This window comes from Dendrobates tinctorius, unplaced genomic scaffold (assembly GCF_039654945.1).
Source record: "Dendrobates tinctorius isolate UK_male_01 unplaced genomic scaffold, ASM3965494v1 ptg000009l, whole genome shotgun sequence".
NCBI classification, from domain to species: domain Eukaryota; kingdom Metazoa; phylum Chordata; class Amphibia; order Anura; family Dendrobatidae; genus Dendrobates; species Dendrobates tinctorius.
Genome location: NW_027361677.1, coordinates 11,148,125 through 11,168,740, shown reverse-complemented (window position 1 = coordinate 11,168,740; position 20,616 = coordinate 11,148,125). Strand labels below are relative to the sequence as shown.

Here is a 20,616-nt window from a genome sequence, read left to right as displayed (position 1 = left end):
ACTAATGTACCATGGGTTGGGCTGTCAAAGGCTTAACATTCATAGGCTAGGGTGTCAAAAGGGCCTAGAGCCCTCCGCACTTTTCTTGAATCGTGTAGTTCCCAAAAGACCAAAGTTGACAGGGCATGGGGAGCTATCACGTTACAAATGGGCATGGCCACGGACAGATTTCGTTGGACATTGTCCTTGTGGCCAAAGTTAGCAACTAGAGTTGAGCAAAAAGACTCACACTTCCCTGGTCTTGTGTTCAGGCTCGACTAGGGCAGTCTTCATTTTTGTGGACCAGCATCCTGAGTGCCTCTGGAATTTACCAAGTTCCAGGTCATAATGACATCACAACTGATGTACTTCATGATGTCATCTGAGTGAATAGACCTCACATATTAAGGTCATGAGGTTGCGAGGTCAAGTAAATGCCAGAGGCACCTAGGATATTGGCTGCAAAAGTGAATAATTTCTTAGTCCAGCTGCAAGAGGACCAGTCAGGATCGTAACAAGAGGAGTATGAATCTTCAACTTTAGCGGCCAACTTTTGCCTCAAGGACATATCCATAACCACGCCCTGTTGTAAACCAATACTTTTCCTCCTTTTCTTCCTCCCCTCATTTTGTTTCCCATCTTCTTATATGAAGAAAACTCAAGGAATACTGGGTTTCTAAGAGGTTTCAAGCAGGTTAACACAGCCAGGGAGATTTATTGACATGTCTGTGAGATCTCCCCATATTCCTGGAGCCCAGTGGAAATTTGGACATTTTGGCTAGTATTATGCAGCATATTTGGGCAGATTTAGGAAAGCTGCAATAAATACTGTTTCTGTTGCCCACAGCAAAGTGTACAGATTCTATTTTTCAAGAGCACTATGAAAAATGACAGCTGGGTTATGAGTGGTAGCCATGTGACACAAAGAAATTTATTCTTTCAGATAGTTTTTGTAAATTCTTGTCTGGACAGTTTGACATGATCAGAGCACAGCTGTCGTGTTTGGCTGAGGAGACTTGAGGCAGGAACAAACTGTGGCTGTAGCCACCATCTTGCTGAACATCAGAGGGCCAGCAAAAGGTTAAAAAGAAAAAAAACATGCTCACCTCTAGCTGCCCGCTGTTCCTTGCCCATTGCCTGGTCCTCTGCGACTTCATCACTTTCTATCTCCAGCATTGCCCAGTTTTTACTCTAGGCTGGAGCTTCCAGTCATGAGCAACCACAGGAGTTCACCAACCATGCTCCGGAGCCTAATCTCAGCCTAAAATAAACACTGGACCAGGACATTTGGCCAGGAGTAGGCCCCAAAGCATAGGCAGTTAACTCTGGTGCCTGTTCTCAGCCAGAAGTCCGTTTCTAGAGTAAATACTAGGTTAGCTATGTGAAGCTATAGAGGAACGGGCAGGGAGCAACTGGGACTGCTGAAAATGTGATTGGTGAGATGAATGTCTTTTCTTTCTTTTTAACATTTTGCAGGCTGCCACGCTGATCAGTTGATCCCTTTGTTGACAGGGCTGTAGAGATGACATCCTTTCTATAACACAAGAAAGCTTGAGAACAGGCCAATGATTGGCTTCAGTACTCATGTTTTGTAGATCAGAAGTCAACACTGAAGGAGTTTTCCATGACTTTAATCCTGGTAACCTATCCTCGGGATAGGTCATCATCAATACTAGATTGGTTGAAGTCCAACACCCAGACCATCCATTTTCCTGGAGATTGAAAGTACCAGAGTTTACTAATCCAAAGTGCACACCCTGTGTAATGGCTATAAATACTACTGCCAGGTTGTTCCCATAAGTCAGTGGGAAAGCGTTTGCAGTACTTTTTTCTGTCACTTTATGGTGTATGAAGTTGTACTACTATCGGTTCTCGGCAGCACATTTAATCGGCTAATCATTCGTAGACAGACTTCGTCCGATCTAATATTGATGACCTATCGTAAGGAGTCATGGACAAACCCTTTAAAAAGTTTGCTTCATATTGAGAAACTGAGTCCCAGCTAGGTTTCACCAGAGTAATATAATGGTGACAATGTTGGATAGTCCATGTGGCCGGTGTAAATGCCGTTATGCATCATTACATTTCTTGTAGCCATGATGAATCTGCTGCTAGCTGTACTTTAGCTGTGTTCGGTTCGACACTTAATATTTTATGGCCATATTAATTAGGTCTAGAAAATGATGTAAGAATAAATTGAGGCAAAGAACATTGTTTAAAAAAAAATGGTGAATAATACAAGATGAATTCCTTCTTCAAGCGTTGCTGGCTATTTCTTAAAATCTTCCTGTAATTTCCTTTTATCGTTGCCTGCGGCTGCAGAGGCTTATCTGACGCAGCATCTGTAAAACCTGTGATGTATTTGTAAAAAGTCTGAATTGTACGGACTGTAAATTCGATGGAGTCAATGCCAAACTTCCAGTTCCCATTTTAAATCGTTTATGTTACTGGTAAAATGATTTTAAACCATACATGTGGTCCTCCCTACGAAGAATTTGACAGTGCTGACATATATCATAATGGTCACTATGCAGAGACTTTGTGCCACTTGTTCCCTACAGATCCATTTGGACTCCATGCCAACAGAAATAAGCAAATCTACGGTGGCCCTTTCTTGAGGTTTGAGTTGGTTGCCGATGAAGGGTCTCATCACATGCCCCTATCTTTGTCTCCTCCACTGAAACATATCAGGTCAGTCATTTGGAGGTCTTGAATACTGGGAATCTAGCCTTTTGGTTGTGGCCGATATTGGAGGACAGACCGGAAATACCAGGCGCAGGCCACAAAGAAAATCAGCACTGTTTCCGGAAGCCCATATCCTTTTCCTAACCTGATATCATAGACCTAATGGAAAAGAGAAGAATTAAGTGGGTAGGAAATGAAAACAAGCAATTGTAAGTGCCCAGTGCTATATAATATGATGACTGCCATATATTAAAGTTTGATGGGAGTGCTTGCTTAATATATTATAATACCTGGGATAGCTGGCTCTTAATACGCCATAACTATATTCATAAACTGTATGCATTTTGTATTTGTAAAGTAAGTAAACTTTTGACATCTGTTTTAATGAATTCCAACAAGTAGCTAAAGGACTGTAGCTACTACCTTGCTGATAACCATGGTTATTTCTAGCTCTGATCCGTATGGTGCTCTAAGAAGTTATGGTATATATAGTGTGCTTGTCAAATGATTGCTTTTACAGAAAAGCAAATCTTCAAATTCTCCACCTATTCTCCAACAAGTCAATGTACTGATTCTCCTTGATCAGTAGCTAGTGCAAGAAGGCCAAAAGACCAGTCAATGGCAAAACAATATTCAAATTAGCTCTCTTCAAGGGATAGAAAGCTGGCTCTCTATTTCCACCTGTTGGAGGTAACCACTATATCTAATTGCATGTTCTAAACCAGTGTTCCCCAACTCTGGTCCTCAAGAGCCACCAAAATGTCATGTTATCAGGATTTCCTTAGTATTGCACAGATGATGGAATTCTTGCCTGTTCTGGTGATGCAATTATCACCCGGGCAATACTAAGGAAATCCTGAAAACATGACCTGTTTGTGGCTCTTGAGGACCAGAGTTGGGGAACACTGTTCTAAACACTAAATTCAAAAATTAGAATCCACAGGAAAAGCTAGAACATTCCCTGTGGAAAGTCTTGGAAGAAGTCAAACCTCGTTGGGTCTGGAAAGTCCAGAAAAATCTAATCTGAAGCCAGCCTCAATGTTAACAGTAAATATGGGATGATGGAAAATCATGTAGAAATGTTTTGCTACCCCTGGACCTGAACAGTTCACATTCAATGGACATTTTTTTTTATTCCACAGTACCCTTACTCTTCCTTTAAACCTAGATAGCCAAGAAAGAAGAAACGTTAAAGAAAATCTTTCATGTTACTTTCGCAGTCCAGTATGTGGGCAACATGAAGGACATAAGGTGGAGAGGAACTGATTAAAATATTTGTGGCTCAAGCTTTCAATTAACTTTTTTCATTTAAATTAATACTTGGGCGTGCAGTAGTTGATCATATGAATGTGCAAATAAAAATGGCTGTCAGCTCGATACGATTTAATTTTTTGCAGCTCAATTTTACCAGGTTCTGCAAATTTTTCAAAAAATTCTATTTACAAAAAGATGTGTATAACACTCTAATTTCCTAATCCATCCATCCCCTTTTCAATCTATTTAACGAAAATACAGTCTAAGTAATGCCAAAGTGACCTCATCAAAGAAATGGATAATAGTCTGGTAGTAACAAACAGACAATTTAGTGACAAAATTTTCATGTTTTTTAAAAGAAAAAGTCCAAAAAGTTTCCTTTTTAGTCACTTATGATTAGAGTTGAGCGACTTTTGGTTTTTTAGGGTCGAGTTTCATTTCGTGAAACCCGACTTTTCTAAAAGTCGGGTCGAGCAAGATCGGCCGATTATAGGGAAAAGTCGGGGTCGTCCCGAAACACGAAACCCAATGTAAGTCAATGGGGAATAAAAGTCGGCAGTGAGAGGAGGACAGGAAACACACCTACAGTGCCCATTTGAATGCCAAAAGCATCAATTCTTCTTACTTAAGCTTGTCAACCTTAATTAACTTCATAATACAAGTTAAGCACTGAAAAATGGGGGTTATTTGGCTAAAGTTGTGGGGGGTAGGGCTGGCTCCAGGTTTTCATGTGCCCTGGGCGAAAGAGCGCCCCTTTAACACATACCACAACTCATCATGCTCCGATACGGCAGAGAAATAGCGGTATAGTACAGTGAAAAATACTTCACTTTTTACATCTCATGACGAGGCCCATCTAATTCTCCATACAGAATCATTGGTCCCATATAATGTTTGAAACAGTATATGATGAGCTCCACATAATGCTACAGTATATGTTGGTCCCCAAGGCTGAAGCTCCACTGTCTTATGGGCCCAAATAATGCTCCAAACATAATGGGCCCCATTTCTAATGCTCTAGTGTATAATGGGCCATGTATATGCTGTTCCAGTGTCTGATGTCCACCTTTGGAATGTTCCAGTGTATGGTGGGCCCCATCTATCATTCTCCAGAGTATAGTGCTCCCCAAAAATTGCTGTTCCAACATTGAAAACAATCAAATAAGTCTCCTCGCTAGGGAATCCCTGTACTAGTCTGGACTCCTCGTCGTCCCCATCTTCCATCTCACTGCACAGTATTTCAACCTTGCAAGTGCTGTGATCCTGAGCAAGCAGGGGGGGCCCACTCGTTGGCGACGGCACTGGCACAGGGCCCCTGATAGTACGGTGGTGTGTCTGATGGCGGGTGGGCCGAACCTGCACTTTCATCTGCAGCTTCCTCTTTGTCACCGTGTAAGATGGAATTGTATATGGGAAGGGTAACCTGAGTTTCATCAGGGTCAGATTCAGGCCGTGTAGCGTGCGAGGGGAATGTAGTGGTCTGGGTCAATGTACCAGCAGATTCATCGAGCAGTGGCTGGGCATCAGTGCACTTGTGTCGCCCCCAGGAGTACGGTCGCCACAGTGGCATTACCTTCCTCCTAGGGAGTGTGATGTCATGCTTGGGAGCAACGAAGGATCTCTCTAGCAGGTTAACTGATTAGGCGGCGTTATTCCCACGAGTCATGACCCTCCAAACAGCGTTCATGAAGGCAAAGTGTTTGTTTTACGTGGGCAGTATGGTTGCAAAGCTGAACCTTAAAGGAATGTCCAGAAGGGCACCACCAGGAGTGGAGCCTACGGTTAAATTCGACTCCACCTGGGAAACCTCAACCATGCCAGCTAGAGAAAAGATGCACACATTGCAAGCTTAATTCCGTTAACGAACGAGACTCCGTCATGCCCCGCGGTCCGAGTCCGGCTTACTAGAGAGACACGTGAGGCTCTGGCACATGAGATTGGCCAATAACTGGTGTGTCATGCCCTTACATGTCCGTGGCTGCATGTGCGCTACACTGAAAAGGCCAGCGTTTGTCGCTTACAGGTGCAGATAACCCGCTGAACAACGATAGTGATGGGGATCACTGATTACAATTATTACCCGCGAACAATGATTTCCCAGTAAGTGCAGGTCAACCGCAGTTCCGGAATTAGGCCTAACCGTCATTCCTGAATAAATGAAAAACTTACGTGTGCAAACCACAGGTGCTGTAGCTTGCTTAACAGCTCGCCAGCCGTTCTCACGCCCAGTATGGATTACACGTGATTGCACAAAGGTGAGAAAGGGTACCGTATCCCCGGATAACATGTATGGATAGCGTACACATTCAAAATATATGTCTATACATCAGGAGGCAGGCTCAGACGGTGTCAGGCACAGTATGGATTTGATGGCCCAGACTACACAGCGGAGGAGCAGGGAGAGGTAAAGATTGCAAATGCTGGGGCCCTGACCAGGCAAGGGGGGCCCACTCGTGGGCGTCGGTACTGGCACTGGGCCCCTCATAGTACGGCGGTGTGTCTGACGGCGGGTGTGCACTCCCACCGTCAGAGACACTTGATTGCACTATGAGGGACCCTGTGCCAGTGCCCGCGCCCAAGAGTCGGCCTACCCACCTGTCCAGGGCAACGGCACTCACACGGTGTCGTGCGCTAGGTGGTGACCCCAGCCATGGGGGGGGAGGCAGCACAGTTAGGGAGTTTTAGAAAGTGGCATATGTTGATGTTGGACATTCAGCTGATGCAAAAGGCGAAATAGGTCAAGTCCCAGGAAGAGGTGGACCAAAGCAAGCCATTTTTCTGTCACCCTATGTGTCATCAGGGGAAGGTGGGACAAAATCCTTGGAAACCCATACATGGTTCATTTTAATGAAGGTTAGATCATCCACATTTTGGGTTGACAGACGGGTCCTTTTTTCTGTCAGGATTGAACCAGCTGCACTGAAGACTCTTTCCGATAGCACACTTGCAGCTGGGCAAGCGAGCTCCTGTAAGGCATATTGTGCCAATTCAGGCCAGGTGTCCAGTTTAGCGGCCCAATAGTCAAAGGGGAATGACCTGTGTGAGAGAACATCGATATGGGAGGAAAAGTAGTTTGTAACCATAGTTGACAACTGCTGTCTCCTGTCACTTTCCATCGATGCAGTATTACCAGTTGTGTGAGCGGTACTTGAAAAATCAGTCCACAACATTGTCATGAAACCCCTGTCTCCAACGCCTCTTCTGCTGTGTGCACCATGAACACCTCTGCCAAGCTGCCCCCGGCCCGTACGGCTCGTGTGAGAACCATCACTGCTGCTGTGTGCTGGGAATGCCTCAAGCAACCGATTTACCAGAGTTGCTTGTTTATTAGCCAATATTAGGTCAAGGTTCTCCTGTGGCATGATGTTTTGTAATTTGCCTTTATAGCGTGGATCCAGGATGCTGGCCAACCAGTAGTCGTCATCGTTCATCATTTTGGCAATGCGGGGGTCCCTTTTTAGGATCTGCAAGGCATAATCTGACATGTGGGCCAATGTTCCCGGTGTCAATGATGCACTGCGAGTGCTGGGTGGAGGAGCACTTTCTGGCAAATCCACATCCCTCCAGTCACGCACAAACCCTGTACCAGACCTTGCCACGCCAACATTTTCACTTGCCCCACGAGATGCATCCTCCTCCCCTAAGTAATCATCCCCATCATCATCCTCCTCCTCCTCCTCTTCTTCCTTCACCTCGTCCAGGAGAGGTCCCCTAGCAGACAATGGCTGAATGTCATCAAGGATTCCCTCCTCGTCAACATTGGCTGCAGACGCCTGCTCCTTAAGGTGCGTCAAAGTTTGCATGAGCAGACGCATAAGTGGGATGCTCATGCTTAGGATGGCGTCGTCTGCGCTTACCAGCCGTGTGCATTCCTCTAAACACTGAAGGACTTTACAGAGGTCTTTTAGCTTCGACCACTGCACACCTGTCAACTCCATGTCTGCTCTCAAAGTGCCTGGCCGTGTATCCTCCAACAAATGCATTATGGCCTGCCTCTGCTCGCACAGCCGCTCCACCATGTGCAGGGTGGAGTTCCACCTTGTTGCAATGTCGATAATGAGGTGGTGGTTGGGAAGGTGGAGCAATTGCTGCAGCTTCTGCATACGAACGGAGTGTACAGGCGACCGGCGGATGTGCGCGCACAGTCTTCGCACCTTCTGGAGCAGGGCTGTTAACTCCGGATAATTTTTGAGGAAGCACTGCACCACCAGGTTCAAGGTGTGAGCCAAGCAAGGTATGTGGCTGAGTTTTGAAAGGGCTATGGCTGCCACAAAATTACGGCCGTTATCGCTAACTACCTTGCCTGCCTCAAGATGTACACTGCCCAGCCATGACTCAGTTTGTCGCTTCAAGTACTCGGCCAGCACCTCGGCGGTGTGTCTGTCGCCCAAACACATCATCTGCAAAACAGCCTGCTGACGCTTTCCACTAGGTGCTCGATAGGGGGACACCTCGTGTGCAACAGTGGCAGCTGCAGATGGAGTGCTCGTGCGACTGCGCTCTGTGGACGAGCTTTCGCTTCTGGAGGAGGAGGAGGAGGAGGAGGGTCGAACGCCTACAACCAACTGTTTCCTATACCGTGGGCTAGGCAGCACTGTCCCACCACCGCTGTCCCCTGTGGACCCTGCATCCACCACATTAACCCAGTGCGCAGTGATGGACACGTAACGGCCCTGGCCATGCCGACTGGACCATGCATCAGTTGTGAGGTGCACCTTTCCTCTCACTGACTGCTTGAGTGCATGGACAATGCGGTCTTTCACATGATGGTGGAGGGCTGGGATGGCTTTGCGAGAGAAGAAGTGGCGACTGGGTAGGTCATAGCGTGGTACTGCATAGGCCATGAGTTCGCGGAAAGCTGCGCTTTCCACCAACCGATAGGGCATCATCTCAGACGAGATTAGTTTGGCAATGTGGGCGTTCAAACCCAGTGTACGCGGATGAGAGACTGAGTACTTTCTTGACCTACTCATAGTGTCTGGGAGGGTGAGCTGGACTTGAGAGCTGCATATGGTGGAAGTAGCGGTGGACAGGGCGGACTGAGAGAGGGTTGATGATGGTGATGGAGTTGGTGTTCTTTCTGATGGCCTAGATTCAGTATTTCGTTGATATAACAGTGGGATTCCCTGACTGCTGTGGCCTTGCAACGACACCTCAACATTTGCTGCTGTGCTAACCGGTGGGCTTACAGTGGGGGAAACAATGTAGCGTTGCTGACTACCTTCTTTGTGATCAGTTGCACATGTGGCACTTGAGGTTTGGTGTTGTGTCCACGCTTGCAAGTGCATGCTGGTTAAATGTCTAAGCATGCAACTGGTATTCAAATTTTTCAGATTTTTCCCTCGGCTAAAGGTCTTTGCGCACTTCTTACAGATAACCTTGGCCTGATCATGAGGATTTTGTTCAAAAAAGTGCCACACTGCACTCTTCCTACTTTGGCAGACATTTTGCAGCCTAGCACGCTGTGATCTTTTGACCCTCTTGACAAGCTGTCCAGCAACTCTTTTGGAGTGCTCCGGGCCTGCCAGATAACAACAGCTGTTGCGATGTCGATGTCTGCTTTGGATGCTCCTCATCTGAGCTATTGGAAGCAGCACCCTCTTCCCCCAATGGATGCCAATCTGGGTCAACAACTGGGTCATCCATCACCTCCTCTTCAATGTCATGTGTACCTTCCTCTGTGTCACCGTGTATGGTGGTATAGTGTGCGGGAAGGGGCACCTGAGTCTCATCAGGGTCAGAATCTGGCTCTGTACACTGCGAGGACAATGTAGTGCTCTGAGTGAATGTACCAGCAGAATCATCCATCAGCGGCTGTGCATCAGTGCAATCCATGTCAGATTCATCTTGGCCTGGGTAATTCACCATTTCACTTGATAATCCAGGCATGGTATGTGAAAACAGCTCCATGGAGTAATCAGTAGTATGGCCTGTGTCATCCTTCAATCTTGGTTGGGGTGAAGGACACAAGGAAAGGTGTGGTTCATGAACATGAGCCTCCAATGACGACTCAGTGCTTTTACTTTTTACAACTGAAGAAGAGGAGGCGATAGAGCTGGAGACAGCAATGTAAGACAAAACTTTTTCCTGATGCTCTGGCTTTAAAAGCGGTTTGCCAACTCCTAGAAAACTAAGCCTTCGAAGCCTTATGGAGCCAGACGATGACGCAGGCTCGACACCTCCTGCATTCAGTCCTATTTTGCTCTTGCCACTACCATCAGATCCACCACCAACACCATCATTACCAGCTGCCAACCCCCGCCCAATTCCACGGCCTCTTCCACCAGCCTTCCTCATTTTTTGTAGAAATGTAGACAAAATCCAACAAACTATATAGTAATGTAAAACAAGGTATCTATAGGACAGGGGAGATTTTGAATTTCTGCACACACTTGTGGACACTGGACACTTATGGATTGTGTGAGGCCCACTGAATATCAGAGCGCTATGTCACAGGCAGAAATTGGCTAGTGTATCACAAACTACAAGGTGTATGTAGAATTGGGCAGAATAGGAATCTCCCTAGAGTGTAGGTCTGTAAGAACGGAACAAGTCCTCCACTTATCCTTCCACAGTGACACACAGATAGCGTCACTGTGGCCGTGATAACAGCCGTTACACGGTACTGAGAGGAGCATGCACGTACACGGCTGTCCGGTGTACGTAAAATTGTCAAGCTCCGTGTTTTTTAAGTATACGGACTGACACACGCTGTCTCTCTATAGTTTTGAATGTGATCAAACAGCAAATATATTTAACTGTTTGAAAGCTAGACAAAACTAGTAGGTGCAGGTCTGTAAGAACGGAACATGTCCTCGACTTATTCTCACAGAGTGACACACAGCTTCACTGTGGCTGTGATAACAGCTGTTACACGGTGCTGTGTGAGGAGCGTACACCGCTGTATGGTGTGAAAAAATGCACGCTCAGTACCTCAGCAGGACAAAAAAAAAAATTGGGATTGCTTTTAAAAAAGCAGTTTGCAGAGCAGTGGGTAAACAGCAATGCAGCTGTCAGGAAGCCTTAGAAGGCAGCCTAACAACCAACACCACTGATCCACCACAATATAGCCTCCCCTTGCACTGCACACACAGTGACTGGTGTGTTGTACAGGCAAAATCGCTAGCAGCAGAAGCAGTTTTTTTTTCTTCTTCCCTGCCTAACGCTCTCCCTACAGAATCAGCAGCAGCAACCTCTCCCTATGCTAAGATCGGCAGAAGTAAGATGGCGGTCAGCGTGCACGCCCTTTTATAACCCCTGTGACGCCCACCAAAGCAAGCCAATCACTTGCATGCCCTTCTGAAAGATGGTGGTGACCCCTGCCTGTCATCACGTTGCCCACAGTGTCCGTGGATCCTGATTGGCTGAAAAAGAGCGCAAAACAAACTTTTGAAACGCGACTTTGGCGCGTAAGTCGCCGACCTCGTGGCCGACCTCATCCTAGGGTCGGGTTTCGTTTCATGAAACCCGACTTTGCCAAAAGTCGGCGACTTTTGAAATTTTTCGACCCGTTTCGCTCAACTCTACTTATGATCAGGCAGATCATGCTATACAGAGCACTGACTCAAACTGACTGTGTCACTGTCAGAGGTAATATTATCCTGCTGTGACTGAGGTGAGTGATGTGATGTCATATATTCCATAATAACCTCTTCTTTCTCCACACTAATATGCTTGCTAGAGACAAAAGCAACTAATTGCGGCCTGTGTTTGGTAGTACTACTACCCAGGTCACTAGTACCAGTGGTGCAGGTGTGGCTTTTGTGGCTGCTAGCAGCTCCCAGAGTCTTAGACGTGTTTTATTGATTTATTTTTTATTTGTACTATCCCATCTATTATTATTGCACCTTTTTTTCTTTTGCCATACATTATATGCAAGACTACAATTATCTTCACATTCTTTTCGCACTAATGAATCAATATCTTCCCAAAGGGCTGTAATAATGAAAGCTAAGTAGGTAGTTACACGTACAGAAAGCAAAAAAAAATCAGCAGGCTGCATTATAGGTCCGGAATGTGCAGTTGTCAAATTGTACTAATAAAATCCGTGTTCAAAAACAGACAAGCACAGTTAAATATCAAATTTTTGCTATTTTTTTCTATTTTATTTTTTATATAATTCAACTGCTTTCCCAAAATTAAGAGCTTCCTAGGTACGTAACCAAAAATCCACCGCTTGGCACAGTACGCTGTATTAGTGTGATGTGTATGAACGTAAATTTCTGGATCTTAGGGAATTCTGTGGGGGTTTTTGTTTTTTTTTATTAAAAAAATTATCCCTCCCCACACAAGAACGACTGCACAGGAAATGTGAATCTCAGTACTGTTTGTGACCAGCAAGTACACAGTCTGATGCTGATTTTAGATAAGGTTCTATTTTGTGAAAACTATTGTGTTGTCTTGATTATGCTTTCTAGTGCACTGTGAATGAAAAAACAAATGTGGAATTGTAATTGAAATACAGCAGGACTGATGCCAGCTACACCATATCTCTGATCTATCACACTGAATCTGGCATTGCTGCTGGTACTTTTGTTGTCTCTCTATCATCAATTGAATTTCTCTATAATTCACAGACTACAACTTTCATACCCTTCATGCTGCAGTTGTACGACACAATACTGTCTGGAGTATACTGCACTCTGATGTCTTCTCATCATCTTACAATCACCCTACTACATCTATTACATCTGGATGTCTACCTCCAGTAGGTGTAAATGCCCAAAAATGATGCACAGCAAAGCGCACATTCCCTCTGCCAGCAGCATTATAGCCTATGACCCCATCAGCGATATGTCCGAATCCCGTTTTGCTGGGATTTAATCAGCTGTCATGTGCCTTTAACAGCAGCGGGTGGATAGAAACTCCACTCCCGGCTGTTAACCAGTTGTATCCTGTTGTCAATCTCGACAGCTGAATTTAACATGCACTAGCGTGCCCCAAATCAATCCCAATGGCTCCCCTGTCAAGTGATCGGAGGGCGCCAATGAGTTGTCATGACACCTGGGGATCTGCAGATCATTGTGCCTGTCATTACGATACTCATGGGAACACTGACTCTCTGGATGAAGCCCTGCTATGTATCGGATGATTATGGCTTCAAGTTTCTTAAGAGAACTATTAAATACAGTAAAGAGTGAGAAAAAAATGTTTTTAAAAATATGACAAAAACGCAAATTCACATGAACTCCTTTTTGCCCCATTGAAAATAAAACAATTAAAAAAAAAAAAAAAAAAATATCACTGCTTTCATTTGGTGTTGCTGCAATCTATCAAACTAGAAAGTAAGTTAATCAGATCGGTAAACGGCGTAACGAGAAAAAAATCAAAACAAAAGTATTTACGTGTTTTTGGCAGACGCAATATTGCAATAAAATGCTATAATGGGCGATCAAAACATTGTATCTTCCTCAAAATGGTATCAATAAAAATGTCAGCTCAAGGAACAAAAAATAAGCCCTTACCCAGCCCCAGATACCGAACAATGAAAAGGCTACGGGTCTCAGAAAATGGCTACAAACGCAAAAACTTTTTTTTCACAAAAATGTCAGATTTTTTTTCCCATCGCTTAAATAAAAAATAAACTATACACATATAGTATCTACGAACTCGTACTGATCTGAGGAATGTTATTAATCAGTTTTACCATATAGTTCACATGTTAAATAAAAAACACGAAAAGCAATTGTAGAATTTCACTTTTTTGCAATTTCACCACACTTGAAATTTGTTTCCCATTTTTCAAGACACTATACGGTGAAATCAATGGTGTCGTTCAAAAGTACAACTCGTTCTGCAAAAAACAAGCCCTCACACGGCCATATTGACTGAAATATTAAAAAAAAGTTATTGGCTCTTGGAAGAAGGGGAGGAAAAAACGAAAACGAAAAAATGGATAATGGCCATGGCTTGAAGAGGTTAAAAATGTAAAAAGAAATGCAAATCATTCATTGTAGAAGCCATATAATAATAATAATAATAATAATAATAATAAAGGCTTCTGGAGGGGGTAGATATTTTTTATCACAATTTAGTTTTTAAAGCTTTTCTAATTCACATTACATTCTGTGTCTCCATGGGATTTTATTCTGCGCTCCGCGGCAGAGACAGTAAAATTACAAAGACAGATATACTTAGGCGCTGCAAAATAAATATTTTGTTAACACTTTAATAAATTCCACATGGCTCGCACATTTACTCTCTGAAAGAGACGTATTGTCTATACACAACAGCTTTTTTCTCACTTAAATGACTCAAATCAGAACAGATTTTCAATAATTTGCTGTCAGGGGCTGCAAATCTTCACGAAAATTTGCTGATTTAGGCTTTAAAAAATCTTGCCAGCTTCTGGAAGCTATTTGCTTCGATAAATGGAGCTTGCAGCAGATCCGCCAGCATTGCTGATGTTAAACCTTTTGTTCTGGAGATAATGATCTAGTCTTGGATACCTATTGTGCTGTTAAGAGCTGAAAATTCTCAGCCTCGGAGTCACATCTGTCAAATACGAGAATGGTAATCTGCGGAGATCTCTCTGTAGCGCAGTGTTGGCTTTGTAATTGCAGGAGGTTGAGAAATATTAAGCACAGACTGGTGATCACTTACAATTTCGGGCAAGTGTTGCTTGAGAATGGTTAAGTTGTTTAAATTGACCTTGGACAAAACATATGTTTCAAGAAGAAGCAAGAAAGTCTTACCCATCTTGTGTTCTTACAAATTAGAGAAATGCCTGCTAAGCGGAATAGATGATAATTTTTAGATCGGTGAGGTTCCGACCACTCCCACCGATAATTTTTAGATCGGTGACATTACTACCGATTGTCAGCTTTTTCCTCTTTGTAATTGAGTAACAGTGCACATGATCAACCAGTACTCCCTTTATTCTCGATGGGTCTGTCAGAGAGAGCTTAATACGGAGCTCTAAAAGCCCCACAGAGAATTAAGACGTGTTGAATTAGCTATGTCCTAACAAAGATAAAAGTTCCCCATTCTGGCAATCAGTGTTTGTACTCGTTCCTACATAAGAGTTATAAGCTACCTTGTGGATAGATGATGATTTGTTCAGACCTTTATGGAAATTAATAGCAAATATCAGAATTCGGGTCACCACAGACACCACACACTTCCACTCTCTCCAGGAAAGCATGACCATTGTCTGAATCCCCTTCTATTGATAAAAGCTCAGAATGCTCCTGAGTGCATTCAGGTTTTTTCAATGTTTCTTAAAAAAAAAAAAACATTGCTGTGCCTATTGAGAAGTGTACAATTGTTCCAGTTCAAACCAACTATTGCCAAAGGAATTTGTCCATCCTGACCAATGACCTCATTGTCATACATTAGATATAAGTGGTGATGAGTGAACCCAAACAGTAAAGTTAGGGGTCCATACGGAACACCTAGTGTTCATGCACAGATCCCGAGCATGGACTTTTCCAGAGACTCCATGTTACTGTTTGGGTTCGACAGCCAGAAAATCGGGTGTTTTATATGCTGTCACCTGTGTGTCAGCACGAGACTCACTGGCGGCTCTAATCGGCGGTTATTTGTTACCATCAGTTAGAGTATTGTGGTTCCCAAGCTGTCAGATGACAAAGTGTGAGCCAGCAACTCTGACTGGCAGTAAAAAGGTTACCACCGGTCACAGGCGTCAGCTGATGAGAGTACTACTCTTATGAACCTACACCTGCTCTCACTGATAACAGCGAAAGCATGCATATGATGATGAGAGTATTCATAATCCAGTACCTGTGAAATAAATAAATGATGTGGCTTCCCCTCTATTTTTAATAACCAGTGCATGTAAAGCTAACAGCTGCAGGCTGCAACCCCCAGCTGTCAGCTTTATATTGGCTAGTTATTAAAAATAGGGGGGTCCCCACTGCCAGAGGCAGAGAGACAACACATGATGGACATAGTACATTTATGTCATTAAGGGATTTTAAATCCAGGTCTTGTGTTACATGTTTTTTATGTGGCCATGTTTTTTTCATATTACAATCTTTATTTTAAAAAAGTCATTTGCAGCTTTCACACTGGCCATTGGGAATATTTTAGATTCATACTTATCCTTTCAAGGAGAGTTTTCAGTAGGTTCATTATCCTCAGAGATAGGAATAAATGACAGTTAACACGTATGTACATAGCTGACAGCAAAAAATCCACCAATCACAATAGGTGATATCACAGCTGAATCAGCTACCACTTCACAATGACCTTTGCACAAACACTTATTAGACACTTCATACAAAATATAGTTTCAGGATCTGTACATGTGTTGTTTCCTGAAACATAAGGAAGTTGAATTCTGAAATACAAAAGTCCAGTGGCTCGGTGTGAAAATTGCAAGAGTTCTATTTTTAATACAGATTGTGATATGTACAGACATGGCAATGTCTAAAAAATATATATTTAAGACAAAAACTTTACTTAAGCAATAGTTTTTCTGCGTTTTTTTTTGGATGGGGGGCAAATTCCAACTGATGTTGACACTGAAAATCCAAAACGTTTTAAACCTTTGCCTTTCATAGCTAAATTTTTGGACTTGAATAATTGAACTTAAACTAACAGCTTGGCATTTCATAAGCATAAAACTGTATTCAATTTTTTTGGACAATGCAACTTTTAGGGAGAGCTGGAAAGTAAGGAGCCCTCCATGATGTTACCTAATAGATGCACCTAGCTGGTGGACCAGTCAGCTTACGTTTTACACTAGTTGACAATTTCCACCTGGATACGGGCATTTTCTGCAAACCCCTTTTTTTTCAGTATGTCTATTATACATTTCTACATTTTTTTTTTAAATTTTGGACAAACGTCACCCAGTAGAAAGTCTTTTTTTTTTTTTATTTTTTAGAACACAAAATAGATTGACGTAGCCTGTATTCTCAACTGAGTGAACTGGATGACAAGTCATTCATGATGTCACGTCTCCAAATTCCATATTCCTAAAATCGCAACCAAGACGGAAAACTTTGAGCAACTAAACCGAATGACTATGTCAACAGAACAAATCTTAAGTAAGTTTAATGCTTTGCGTTGCCATTGGTATTCAATAGCGCCAGATACTCTACCTTGAATAACCACTGATGGACATTGATTTTGTCTTTGCTCTTCTCAGCACAGCAAAATTAATGTGAAAGTCAGGGTCAAATGAGTCCCAGCGGTGTCCTAGTCTCTGTGCTGAGAAGCACATTTCAAATACTAAAGAACTGGCAATCAACTGAGACCCATCATGCATTGTTACAATTAATGGATATGAATAGATACCACAAGGGAATGCAATTTACCTTTGTATCAACTTTGGAGGTTAGATTCCTACAACACTTGATTGTGCGGTATGATTTACATGCTCTTCAGACCGGCGTTATCAGTGTAATATACTTTTATTTTCCTGACATGTCAGTCTAACACTTCTCCCCATTCGACCTTGGCGATGCCACTTCCTATGTCACATGCATTACGCGAAGGGATTTATTACAACATCGGACCAGGAGCCTACCCGCGTGCTTATTTCCAAGTATAGTATTAGTCCTAATTAAGAACACATCTTTATTAAAAGCATTAATATTCCAAGCTGCGAGAGTGAACTTCTTGGCTTTAAAAAGCGTACAACTTTCAGAATTGAAATTTATGCCCTAAATGATTACAACGAATGTCCATTAGCAGTCAGGGGTGATAAAGTTACAGCTAATAAATATTAACTAATTTAAAGAGAATATTCCGTAATTGCATTAGCCCCGGTGTCTTGCTTTAGATTTTTGTTTGCATTTTTCATTTTATTTAATGCACAGTCTATGTAGAGCACTGTACAAAATAATATTTGGATTAGTAGAATGAGGGGCATTGCCCATCTTGGATTAAATTAAGGGTAGCTCTATCTATTGTTTGTAGTATGAGCAAAGCTATATAGTACGAGTGTATAGTAAGTATAGAGCAAAAGTTTATAGTATGAGCAAAAATAATTGGTGAAACTCATGCTGGTCTGGTGAATTCCTTAAGCCTCGGCTCCAGGAGGGCACGTACACCCTGTCCGTTGATGCAGAAAGTAGGAAGGTACTTGGGCAGTGAGGACTTGGCACACAGGGATCTCAGGCAAACAGGACAGATGAATGAAAGCAAAAACAGAAAAAGCACAGATAGTGGCAAACACCAAACTGTCATGATCCAGGCTGGATCTGACAAGTTAAATGGACAAATTGAACCTTTTTTCCTTTGGCTGTGAGCCAAAGTGGTGTGATTGCCCCCAGTGGCCATTAGAATTATTGCACTGTGGTGTCGTTTGTTCTAAGTTTCCCCGGTGGTGGTGAGCGGTAGTGCACTTAAGTTTCTTTGGTTAAGTGCACGTAATTATAAAACAGGTGTGATGCTCTACAAAAGAGTGTCAGGTGTGTTGATCACGGTTGGTGATAGTTAGTCATTCACAAGTAAGCCTGGGTGAAAGATGGAGCTGAACAAGAGTCCTGGGCAGGCCAGCCAGAGGGAGCGAGTGGCAGCTATGGAGTCTGCAAGGAGTGCTGGCATAGATTGGTGGAGTCCAACGATGGGGTCTGCAAGAAGGGCTGGCATGGCGTGGTGGAGTCGCAGTTTATGGTGTCAGCAGGAAGTGCTTGCATGGCTTGGTGGAGTGGCGACTATGGCGAGAGTTGCACTCAGCATGCTGGACTCGGTTGCTGAAAGCTGAACTCAAGCATGCTGGACTTTTTGGCAGAAGCTGGACTCATCTTTGGGACTCTGTTTACTGGGCAGCTGCAACTGGTAGTGGACTCTGCTCCAAGGCTGCACTATGGTGATGAATCCGGTTGGAGAAGATGCACACAGGTGGTGGGCTCTGTTGCAGGGAGCATAAGCAACAGAGCATAAAGCTAAGTGGTGTCCCCCTGTATTGTCATTTTCCCTTATGTGTGTTTAGTGCAGTGGTGGGATTAGTTTCTGCACCGACCAATTCCCTAGTGAGGGTTTAGGTGCAGGGCGAGTCAGGGTTTTAAGGTATGCGTGCGTCGCCCGGTGCGGAATCGGCATAGGGAACGTTAGGAGTGCAGGGACTCTGGCTCAGGGGAGTGCAGGAGGTCTCCACTTAACCGTTTCCCTATCGCAGGGCCACCATTGTTAATGTTACCCAGGTTTCTCTTTATTATTTAAATTCGCCTTACTGGAGGCGGGGTTTCCAGACAACTGTATATATAACGTGTATTACTTAAATTCGCCAGTTGGAGGCGGCGTATCCAGCTGCACATTTTATTATTTAAATTCGCCCCACTGGAGGCAGTGTATCCAGGGTCACGCATGTCATGGGTTCGCCTTGCGGTAGTCGCTGCGTCCAGACACGCGTGACCGTGACACAAACATAGGACTCAATCCCTAGCCAGAGGTGTGTCTGAAAAGGGCATAATTGGGTCTAGAGAGAAAATGCCATTGCTCCACTTGAAAAAACCCAACATGGAGCACAACAGAGGGCAGCGGACCCATGGGAATGAAGCAGAGTCTGGGATACAGAGAAAAGGTGTGTAACAGTTAAACCTTACTTGCCAAACCTGCTGGAAAATTTCTGGTGAAAGTTGAGACCTTCCCGACTCATGACAGACTTGACAAGCAGCACGTGTACCGCCAACTTCAGAACTGCCAGGGGTAAACTGCAGCCATGTTAGAAACTTCACAATCTAAATTGAAATTGCTTTGGTCCATTAATTGTGAACCCTACAAATCTCAATATGGTCCTCGTGCCAATGTTTCTTTTACATTTTTGGTTTCTATGACCTCAATTAATTTAACCCCTTATCGACCAGGGGAATTTTTGGTTTTGCATTTTCATTTTTTTGCTCCCCTTCTTCCCAGAGCCATATCTTTATTTTTCCATCAATATGGTGTGAGAATCATGTGGGAATAGTGGATGAGGGCAGGTATATCTCGCCCAGATATCTTTCCTATCTGGCCTAGTCTGGTCGGTATCGCACCTGCTTGCTAATGAATAATGGGAGGTGGATATAAAAGGAGGCCAGGTGGTTGTGTGAGTGTCTCAGCCTGGGGACACAGAGAGCCTGTCTGTGTGAGAGAGACACATGAGTGAAAGCAGTGCCCACTGCAACTGTGGTTTGGCTGGACGGGAGAAGCCCACCAGTTGGTAGTTAGGTTGTCCATTGTTTAGTTAGTGCCGGACAGGCAAGGATTTGTTTTATGTTTTATTTCCTTTTGCATTGCTTTCACCATTAATAAACCTGACCCAGGGTCAGTTACACCCGAATCCCAGCTCTGCGCATGAGTTTCATGCTGAATGCACGTGACCTTTGACCCCAGCAAAGCCGATCCCGGAGTGTTTTATCACATTGGCCATGTGAGGGCTTTTTTTTTTGCAGGACGAGTTGTACTTTTGAAGGACATTGTTGGTTTTACCATGTCTTGTAACAGAAAATGGGGAAAAAAATTCCAAGTGCGGTGAAATTGCAAAAAAAAGTGCAATCCTACAGTTGTTTTTTGTTTGGCTTTTTTACTAGGTTCACTAAATGCGAAAGCTGACCTGCCATTATGATCCTCCAGGTCATTACGAGTTCATAGTCACCAAACATGTCTAGGTTCTCTTTTATCTAAGTGTTGAAAAAAAATTCCAAAAAAAAGTTGCCATTTTTTGGGATCTGGGGCTGGTTAAGGGCTTATTTTTTTTTTTGCGTGCTGATCTGACATTTTAATTGATATCTTTTTGGTGCAGAT

General features: G+C 43.6%; 1 long non-coding RNA gene across 18 annotated transcripts in view; it reads left to right on the top strand.

The window, feature by feature from the left end:
- Nucleotides 1–20,616, top strand: part of LOC141096282 (uncharacterized) — a 352,604-nt gene that overhangs the window by 18,233 nt on the left and 313,755 nt on the right. For all 18 annotated transcript variants that reach the window (XR_012233665.1, XR_012233629.1, XR_012233643.1 and 15 more), the window contains exon 2: nt 2,541–2,873. This is a non-coding gene — a long non-coding RNA (uncharacterized lncRNA). The remainder of the gene's footprint in view (nt 1–2,540; nt 2,874–20,616) is intronic.